This window comes from Theobroma cacao, chromosome 4, assembly GCF_053813885.1.
Source record: "Theobroma cacao isolate CCN51 chromosome 4, ASM5381388v1, whole genome shotgun sequence".
In the NCBI taxonomy this organism is placed as follows: Eukaryota; Viridiplantae; Streptophyta; class Magnoliopsida; order Malvales; family Malvaceae; genus Theobroma; species Theobroma cacao.
This window is the reverse complement of record NC_142642.1, coordinates 34,515,339-34,527,121: the sequence shown is the minus strand read 5'-3', so window position 1 is coordinate 34,527,121 and position 11,783 is coordinate 34,515,339.

The window sequence follows — 11,783 nt, the reverse complement described above, 5'->3', positions numbered from 1 at the left end:
ATTTCTTGATGCTTTAAAATCTTTCTCTTTTTTTTTTTTTTAAAATTCATATGTATCTAGGAACAGAGGAATCAATTGACCATCTATGTGAAGCTTACAAAAGGATTTTGCCCTAGTTTACAATAGTAGAGTAAAACAGTTCAAAATCTTCTTATATAGAGTAAAACAGTTCAAAATCTTCTTATATAGCTTACTCCGAGAATTGCTATACCAAACTAGAAATTCCCTAACCCTTTGTGACAAATAAAATGATTCAAAAGAATGGAGTCAAAAAAACCTTACTTTTCGTTAATAAGATAAAGACATGTATATATATATATATATACATGAGTTGATTGGAGTGCAAGTAAAGTAAATAAGATAAAATAAAGTTTCTAATCCTAAATTTCTTTGGAGTGCAAGTAAAGAAAAGGCTTAACAAGAAAAGATTATAAAAATGAATAAATCCCATAAATAAAAGATCCCCCAATACTCCCTCTCAAGTTGGAGCATGAAGAGTACAAATGCCCAACTTGACCAATAGTTTATGAAATCAATCGTACCCAAGTGTTTTAGTGAATATATTAACCAATTGATTTTGTGATGAAATAATATGAGTAATAATAGCTTAAGACTGAATGTGCTGTCGGATAAAATAGCAATCTATTTCTATGTGCTTCGTTCATTCGTGGAAGAATGGATTGGTTGCGATGTGAATAACAGCTTAATTGTCACAGAACAAGGAAATCAGTGCAGTGGGTGTCACTCCAAGATCTCATAAGAGTCATATCAGCCAAATGATCTCACTAGTGATGGTGGCCATGGCTCGGTATTCAGCCTTAGTGGAAGAATGAGAAATCACCATTTGTTTCTTGGATTGTCATGAGATAGGAGAAGACCCAAGGAAGATAATATAGCTAGTAGTGGATCTGTGTGTTGTTAGACATCTTACCCAATCTGCATCACAATATGCTAGCAAACATAGTGAACCTTTGGAAAGAAGCAAAATACCTTATCTTGGGGTTCCTTTAAAATAATGCAACACCCTATGAGCAGCATCAAGATGTGGTTGTTGTGGGACATGCATAAACTGGCTAAGAATATGCACTACATAGCTAATATTTGGACAGACGATGGTGAGATAAAGTAAACGACCTACCAGGTGATGATAGTGCTCTAGATTAGCGTAAATTTCACCAGAGTCAAGTGAAAGCTTGTGTTATAGCTCCACAAGAAAGTTGGTCGGCTTGTAGCTTGTGAAACCACTCTCGTTTAAGATATTAAGTACATACTTAGGTTGGCTTAGTGCAATACTTGCTAGAGAGCATGCCACTTCAATTCTCAAAAAACACTTGAGTTTGCCAAGATCTTTAATGTAAAATTTTGGGTCTAAATAAAGTTTTAATTTAGAAATATGACCAGAATCTGTTCTTGTGATGATAACATCATCAACACATATGAGAACTGCAATAAAAGATCCTCCCATACGAGAGAAATTGAACAAAGAATGATCTGTCTTTGATTAGCAAAAACCAATGGCAAGAAGAGAAGTGGTAAACTTGTGATACCAATTTCAAGATGCTTGATGGAGTCCATATATAGATTTTGTAATCAACAAACCCGCTACTCCCCTTAATTAGCAAACCTTTGTGGGCTCTTCATGTAGACTTCTTATTCCAAGTCACCATGTAAAAAGGCATTATTCACATCCAGTTGATGAAATTCCCAGTGCTTAATCAAGGCAACTGCCAACAGACAACGTTCGGTGACTAATTTGGCAACGAAAGCAAATGTCTCATGAAAGTCAACACCCTCAATTTAAGTGTAATCTTTAACAACAAGTCACGCCTTATAGCTCTCAATACTTCCATCTGGTTGATATTTAACTTTATAAACCCATTTTGAATCAATAGCTTGTTTACCAAGGGGTAAAAGTTGCAAAGTCCAAGTATGATTTGCCTTCAAAGTGAAAATTTCCTTCGCCATGGCTTCCCTCCAAAAAAATGATTTCGGTACATCAGTAGATGAGATGGCTGCTAAAAGGTAGTGTGATTGGGGGAAAATTTAAAGTAAGAAATAAATTGTGAGAAAGAATGATCGATTGAGTTAACCGAATGAGGAGATAGGAGAGACGTGATGCTTGAGGGAGTGAGAAAAGGGGGTAATAGATAATCATAACCAAATAAGGAACATGAAACTTATCGTTGTTGTTCGCTTGAAATAAGAGAAGCTTCTGAAACAATATTGTTGAACTTATTGACAAAGCTAGAACCAATTGGGTCAGATGAGGAAGCTGTTGTGACTGACAAATCAGACTTAATTGACTTAAACCAGGATTGGTAGGTGAAAAAACTCATGTTGGTTGAGGAATAAGGTGGACCCAGTCATAGTAGACTTAAGTGCAACAGCTGGTAATGTGGGTTTGTCTATTGCAAGTCTATTGTTTTAAGACACAAGCCCAATTGTGCTTGTAATTGGGTTAACACTAGTAAATGACTCACTAAGCCCAAGTTCAGTGACATTGGGCACTACATGGTTGAATGGACTATCCAATTTAGTAGTTCGACCAAAATCAATTGATTGTATAGATTTTGTTGTTAAGGAATTTGCAAATGGAAAAATGTCTTCTAAAAAATGATCTCGCGAAACATAAATTGATTTATTTTCAAGATCATAAATTTTGTATCCTTTTTGACCACTAGGATATCTAACAAAAACACTTGGTTTAGCACATGGAGCAAACTTGTCATGTGGCTTGCTATTTATATGCCCATAACAAAGACATCAAAAGCTTCTTAAATGATCATATGTGGGACTGTTTCCAGGTAAAACCTCATAAGGCGTTTTATTTACTAAAATAGCGAGTGGCATGCAGTTGATCAAGTATGCGACAGTAAGAACACATTCACCACAAAACGAAATAGAAAGATGTGCTTGAAATCGTAACGCTCATGCAACTTCTAAAAGATTCCTATGCTTTCGGTCAACAACTCCATTTTGTTGCAGTGTGTCTATACAGCTAGATTGATATTCCATGCCATGATCAAAAGAATAAGTCATTTAATCATCATGAGTAAATTCTAAGCCATTGTTTGTCTGTAAAATTTTAACTCGCAAGTTAAACTGTGTGTGAACCCAATTAAAAAATTACAGTAGATACGTTTTGATTTCTTGTACTTCATGAATAAGACCCATGCTGCTCGACTAAAATCATCCATTATTGTTAGAAAATAGTGAGATCCAAAAAATGATTTTGTTTTGTACAGACCGCAAATATCATAGTGTATTAAGTTAAAGGCATGCATAGTCTTATTTGTACTGATGGGAAATGATAATCATGCTTGTTTTTGCTTTACAACAAGCACCACAAAATAAAGTCTTCTTGCAATAAAAAGAAATGGATAAATTAGACACCCAAGGAATGCAATTTACTGGTAGATGCCCCAAGCGTCGATGCCATAAACTTGCATTAACTGAATCGTTGGCTATCAATGACCTTTCCTCTCTCATTGGTTCCAAGTAATAAAAACCATTCCGCTCTCTACCCACTCCAATTGGCTTTCTCGAATGTAAGTCTTGAATCACCAAAAAATTTAGACAAAAATTTACCGTACAATGTAAATCATATGTTAATGTACTATCAGACAATAATCTTTTTCCAAAAGCAACTTGGCCCAAAACATGAACCTTTATTATTTTACTATTAGGAATTTGTACTGGTGGTTGTCGTAATGTACGAGTCCGGGAACCCGTCCACTAGACGCGGATGAAACTAGGAGTCGCCACCAATCTTTTTTATTTAGGTGTGATTGGTTACCTATTAACTCGATTCTAATCGAAAAGTCCTAAATTAATTTTAGGTCTGTTGACAGAACGAGAACTGGTCCACACTTTTCAAAGTAGGTTCGGGATTGCGGTTAAGCACGGAGAAGGGTTAGCACCTCTGTGACGTCCGTTCCTCGAATGGTACCATTTAATCTTAAGTTATCCTATTGTAGCCTACCTTGACTCTATTCCTATGTTCCCTTAATCCTTCTTATTAATTAATTCTTTATTATGTTATTTGATTGAATCTTTTATTTGGTTTCATGGTGCACATGATGCAATTGCAAAATGATGTTATGATTTATTCAATTTTAAATGATGGGATCGATAATCTTTTATTGAAAAATCATTCGAAGACTATCCCAACGCTTTGGTGAAGTCTTGAAGTTTTCCTTACCTAGGAATATCCTTCGAAGAATTCATCTCTACAAGCTCTTCGAGGAAATCCCATCATCGAAATTTTCGCCCCATTAATAAGATAAACGTGGCATGCTATGACAAGATAAAAATGATGATATTTACATGAACGCGTTTATTGATTTAGTTAGTTCGTTATTCACGCGATAAACATGTTTAATAATTTAAAATGATTTATTACATTGTTCATATATTTATTATTATGTATATATTTTTTGATGTATGTTATTTTTTTATAATGATTATTTGAGTTAATGGGTATTACAGTATAGAATTCATATTCATCCCGACACTTCGGTCAGAATCCATCTCGAACTTTATTTATTTTTAAAATATATATTATTATTTTTTATTTTTTTTAACAATGATTATTTGAGTTAATAGGTACTAGAATATAGAATTCGAATTCATCCTGACACTTCGGTGAGAATCCGTCTCGAACATTATGTAAATTTATTTTTTTAATTTTTTTATAATAATTATATTTTCATCACGTATATATATAAAATTTTTTGAGTATCTAAATATATTTATGCTATAAATATTTTCTTCTATTTAAACATCTTTTTTTTTTTTTACTATTTATACTATACTTTAAAATATTATCTAAAATAAACCTTAGGACACTATATTAAGTAATTTAGCTTAATTTATGCCATCTAATTACATATTTAACCTAATGAATTGGACCAAACCCAAGCAACATAATTCATAATGCATTCATAAAGAAAGGGGTTAGATTTTTACCTTATTTGGGTTTTAATAATGACCCAAATAATTTGTGTATAGCCCACCGAGTCCTTTAATCAATTGGGCTGTTAGAGGCCAAAAAGGAAAAGTCTTTCCCTTTTTTAAAGGACCCAATGCCGTTTGAACCTTTCTTCCTCTTTTTGTTTTCTTATCTTTCTCTTTCTTCTTTCTTAGCTGTCGACCCCCTTCTCTCTCTTCTTCCTCCTTCTTTAATCAGCGCCGATTCGACCCTCTCTCTCCCAACCGATGCCCCTCACTTACTCTCTTTCTCTCACCCTCCAAAATCAACTTTCTCCTTCACACCCAAATTCGCCCCTCACCAGATCTAATCTCTTTTTTTTTTGTTTTTGTGTTGTGTTTGTTTTGATTTTTGATCTTTTGTTATTGTGGCCAAGGAAATCTACTGGTAGAACACTAGGGTATTTTGGATTTGCAGGTCTCGATTGTTTGAAGAAGATGAGATTTTTTTGAAACATTTTCTCTTTGTTTTTTTTTTCTATCCTCTTGTTTTGCTCCTCTTCCCCCCCTTTTAAGAACTAGATTGTCCAAAAAATTGGACAATCTAGAGGTGAAATCATGCTCTTTTGAGTATGATTTCACATGTCTCTAGCACAAAGGGGAGTTGGTAGCCGGAGGTGACCATTCCTCTCCAAATCTGGCTACCTTTCAGGGGCATTAATGCCTTGTAATGATTGATTGGAGAAAGGACTGAGCACACTCAAACCTTTCTTGTTCTTCTTTTTTTAAAAAAAAATTATTTCTTATTTTTTTTATTTTTTTATTATATTTCATTATTATTTATTTTTTTGATTTTTTTGAAATAGTTGTATACAGTGGTATATCGAGTCGAGATACCACATTTGATAAAGAATCTGTATTGTAGGTTATATGATTTGTGACTCCTGTATCTACAACCCATTCATCGTTTCTTTTACCAGAAAAATTAAAGGCTACCATTAATAACTCTATTATATAGAGTTATTTGGGCTTCATTTTAATAATAATTTAGTTTAGTTCTTGTAATAATACATAGAAATTAGTAAGTTTTATTTAAATTATTTAAGTTAATTAATTTAGGTGAGTCAATCTAATCTTATTTTATTTTATACTTAATTTGGTGTTAATGTGATTAAGATAGGTTGTCATTGATTTATTTGTATTTTTGTCAGTGTTTAATGAAGAAAGAATTTTAATAAAATAAAGAGAACAATTTTAAGATGTAAGCTTCCACTACACATGTTTTGGTATTTTGACTATAACTCTCTACAGAGCTCTAAATGAAATGATTCTTGAACTATTGAAAAACTAAGAGAAAAAGCTACAATTTTTATGTTTACAACTTTGCCCAATTCGGCTTGGAAGATAGTCAAAAATTTTGTTGAAATTGAAGCACTGCAGTAATCCTAGAGCAATTACGATTTTTGCTAATTAATTAGTTGAGGCAGCGGCCTTGGTGGAGGTAGGCCATGGCTCACATAGTTTGATGAGAAAATCCTTATTGAAATTGACTTCTTTCTTCACCTAACTTGGCCTAAATTCAAAACCTTATAAAAGCCACATTTCGGAGAACTTTTAGAGAAGAACGAAACGCGAGATTAAGAGCTAATAATCAAGCCACAAAGTCATTGAAGTTTAAAAGAATTTGGAGGAATTCAAGAAGATTTGGAAGATCAAGATTACAATTCTTGGATTCTATTATCTTTTTGTTATTCTTTTATTTCCTTAGTTTGATTTTATTGTTTAAACTTAATTTGATGATGATCAGTGACTTGATAGGGAACTAAATTATTTATCTAAGATTATGATTGAACTCAATAAGTAGTCCAATTTATTTATCTCTGTTTTGCTTATGTTTGATGATTTAAGTTGTTTATTCTATTATGTTCTTAATGCTTCTAATTGATTGGTCACCAATTAGATTAAATTAGAAACTTAGGTTAAACCTTGACGAAGGAGATTTAGGTAAATCTTGAATATAATAGCGTATGATCAAATACACTTTGTTGATTAGGTAGTTTGATTTGCATATAGGGTAGACATACACTTATAAGTCATACGTAGCCAGGATTAGAGCTTGGACGTAATGAATCTATCTTTCATTTAATTTGCATACACATATGGTAAATTAATTAAGAGAGATATTTTATGAGAAAGTTGACTAACACTTTGAAATAAATTAAAACTCTAGGTGAACAACTTAATCCATTAAGCTAAGTTAAGAGAGAGAGAGAGAGAGACAGTAATACAATGAACTATTGAGGGACATCATAATATTAGGTCTAAAAGTCAATCAAGTTTAGAAAAGTAATTTTGTTGAGTTAATTTAGAGTAGTTTTAGTTTTGAAGTTTTGCTTTTAATTTAATTTTTAGTGTTTGGATAAAATTAGGGTGTGTAATTTTAGTAATTAATAGTAAGAACTCATTCAATTCCTTGTAGAATCAACAGTCTATTCATCATTATATTATCCTTGCAATACGTATACTTGTGTGGGTAGTAAATTGAACAACAGTCATGTTTACAAATGGGTTACTTGTTGATGCTCTATGACTACTTAATAAATCTAGTAGCTGTTGATGTTGCGCAAAAGTCAAACCTGGGATAAGTGATCCAACTCTATCCACATTGGCGGCACAAACAGCTCTTGAAGACATGCTTGTCACTACGTTGCCATCCCATTGATTTCCTCGAGAACACGATTGATCACTATTAGTTTGTTTGCTGCTCCTCTTTCCAGATTTGTGCCAATCTGAATAATCAATCACGTTGAAACAATATTCTTTGTTATGGTTTGTCTTCCCACAATGGATATAGGATCGAAATCGGCTACGACTTCCATCATCATTTTTCTTTTGTCCCAAATTATTTTCTTTAGTCAACAGGGCAATAGCTTCAATAATAGGTGAACGAGTTGTAGCGACCAAATGTTGCTTCTTTTCTTATGTTACAATGACATAAGTTCTTCCAAGATTTGGCACTGGGTCAACACTCAATATTGTGACTGCACAGTTGAACATATTTCATCAAGTACCATCAAAAAATAAAAAAACCTTTTCTTCCTCATGCATAGATTGCATACTTTTCGCTGCACCACAGGTACATCCACATTTGCATGACAAGACCGGATTAAGACGTTGTAACTCAGCCCAAATGGTTTTTAATTTATCGTAATAGCACGAGATCGAGGATTTCTCTTGTTGTGAAAGAGCTATGGTGTATTTCAACTCATAAACTCTCGGTGCAATTCCTTGAGTAAATCTTTCTTCCAAATCTACCTATAGATTCTTTAGCAAGTGCATTTGTAAGCCATGAAAGAACCGTTGCATTGCATTGTATCCATGACTGTAAATCCAGAGAATCAACATCTAGTTTTTTTATCGTTCTATCCACAAAACCTACTTTGTTTTTGGAATAGAGCACATTCATAAAATTACCCTTCCACATGAAATAATTATCTCCACTTTCATTGAGATGGTGCGTCACAAAAATCAAGCCTGGATGATCAAATGAATGCAAGTAGTACGAAGAAATGGCATCAATGACCTTGCTTTGATTAGCACTCACAGTCACCATCAATTCTTCAGTAGTTTTACTTTTGTCATTATTCGCATCATCTCCTACTATTTTCAAAAAAAAAAAAGTCAAAGTTTTGTAACTTACTCTGATACCATGAAAAATAAAATGACTCAAAGAAATGGAATCAGAAAAACCCTTGCTCTTCATTAGCAAAATGAAGACATATATATATATATATATATATATATATATATATGATTTACTTGGAGTGCAAGTAAAGTAAATAATATAATTTTTTTTTTAATCTTATACCTTCTTAGAGTGCAACGTAAAGAAAAAGCTTAATAAGGAAATATTATATAAAAAAATAAATCATAAATAAAAGATCCTCCAATACCATGTACATCAAAGTCCCAACCCTGCACCTGCATATACGCACAAAAGACACATATTAAAAAAATATATTAACATGAATACTTTAGGATCGCAACCCAAATAGTAAAATTCAGCCATAAGTCATTGGCATTTAACAACAATACTGATATTTCACAAATCCTCAATAAATTCACTATATTTTTTTAATTTGATTCATGAATCCTGTGACTTATCATTGTGCATGATGTAATAATATTCATCTTTTTACTGTGAAGAGAGAAAGAGAGTGGGGGCAACAAATTGGGTGATTGATCCTTGAAATTGTAACGTGATGTAGCGGTATCACCATGTTTCCTCTGGTCTCAATGGGAGAAAAGAGGTGATCAGACAAACCCATATTTTCCAAATTGCATGCATTTGCTTGAAATTGATTCCTGCACTTGCAAAGTTGCACATATTTCACCGTTTGAGAGAAAAAAAAAAAGAAGCAAGTTTCGTTTTATACATCTAATTGCGGCCAAATATTTAAAACATCAACAACACGTGTTAAGACAATTGTAACATTTAATGCTATGGCTAACTTAAACCATCATATTCAATGAAACTTAAAGATATTCATTGTAATTCAATTCTTCAATTTTTTTAAATTGGTATTTTATTTTAAGAAAGTCTGAAATGTCATAAAGAGTCTTAAACTTCAGTGGTAAAAGAATCCTTTTGCCATAAACACGGCTTAAAGAGTCAGAACTATACAATTGCACAATATATGGTAACTGCTCAAATAGATTTTAGTAGCACCCATGACCCACCCGCAAAAACAGCCCCTAGACAAAGGGAAAAATCAAGCTGAAACCATTAACACAAAAGCTAACGAGAAGCAAGCCACAGAAAACAAAGGCAGCTCCTCCCTAGCAGACCTAAAGCCAGAATACTGTTTGAGAGAAAAAACAAGAAGGTAAATTTGTTTTTATATATCTAATTACGGCTAAATATTTAAAACATCAACAACACGTAGAATTCAATTGCTTATTATCTTAAGATAAATCAATCGCTAATTATCTCTAAAAACCGTAAGTCTAAAATAGTTTTTTTTTTAAAAAAACCAAATGAATTTTATTGATCAGTAAAATTCGATTAGATAATATACATGATTGAAGATTGCCCAATTAGCCAAATACATTTGCAGCTCAACCCAATTAAAAAAAAAAAGATTACCAAAACAGAGCCCCAGCAGAGTACCACCTTCTCCACAGTACCTGGCTACGGTATAATCTTCCCTTAATATACTAAAAAATAAAAATTCACTTAATGCTTATAAAATTCACCTTTCAAAAAAAAAAAAAAACACATACTAAAAAATAAGGGACCTGAAGATGAGCTAAAACTGTTATATTCCTGGGCACCGATTCTCAAGCCATCAGCAGGACTAGGAAAGTCTTGTTCGTCCACCCAATATCCACATTTGCGGCCTTATACTAATGCACAAGCATTTTCTCCTACGCAATCCCCAATATTCATTTTCTAAAATTGTCAAAAAACTATGAAGAAAAATGATGTGAACTCAACCATCTATTAAGTAATTAAATCTTACCTAGTTAGGTAATTAAAACACTTTTTAATAGATAATTGATTAGAAAAATAAAAAGCAATTTTACAATATCCATACAGTATTTACAGGGTCTTTATTTACAAAAATAAGAAATACAAAAAATTGTTTCTAGAGAAGCAAATAGCTTTGCAGATAAGCTATCAATTAACGGGACCAAAAGCAGTTTTCCCTTTCAGCCATTATTTTTTCTTTTTGGGTCCAATTAAGTCTTGTGAAAAAACTTTTTCAAGTCAGGTAATTTTTTTTTTGATAATCTCTAAGTCAGGTAATTGGCTGTTTAAAATTTTACATTTCATTAATATAATCTTAAAAAAGTATTGTGCTTTGTTGAATAATTTTAAAGTTCCTTTTTCCTATCCCAACATTATGGATTTGGTGAAGAAAAACAAAGAAAAAGTTCCTCTCATTACACCCATCAATGATGGACTTTTTTTTTAAGCAAATGAATGATGGACCTAAAAATTAAAAATTAAAGTAAAATATTCTCACTTTTTTAAATTTTAATCAAAAATTTAAGTAAGTTTATTAGGTTTTGAAAAAGACATTCTGTATCAAAAAAATCTTCTACCGTTAGTCAATTGTTAGTGTTTTCGTTAATTTGATGATATGATAACATTAAAATAATTATTTTACCTTTTTATTAATTTTAAAAATTATTATTATATAATTTTTATTATTATTTTATTAACTTAAAAAAATAATCTATTTTTTTTAAAAAATAATAATATTTTAAATTAATAAAAAAATATTTTAATCTTTTCGTAATTTCTATTGAAAATGTTTATTCTCTTGAGACGAAGCATCTATTTTGAAAACAAATAAATTCGTTTCAAATCTTAATTAAAACTTAAAAGTGTGCGCAGCATTTTACCTTAAAATTCAAGTTAACATTTTATATTTGAAAACTTTAGTACCTCAATTTGTTACTGCTTAGCTTAACGGCTAAGATTACTATAATATGCTCTAGATGAGGTCTGATTGTCATCCTTTTCCCTTTTAAATGGAATTGCTGCTATGAAATTGATCATTGCGTTTGCACTTGTTCATATTTCGGCTTATAACCCCCACCCAAACTCCACATAAATCAAAAGTCTCTTTTTCTTTTAATAATTTTGGCACTGACATAAACAAAGTTGTTGGACCCAATGCATGAAAAGTGTAACTTTCGACTTCACGTAGACGTGGAAGTCAATATATGGTTGCTTTCTCAAAGTTGTGTTGAAATTCATTGACATGATCCCTTATCCAAATCATTCTTCAACGTGTTTCCATTCCTTGCTCTAATTAACTTCGTTTTTTCCTTTAATTATGCAA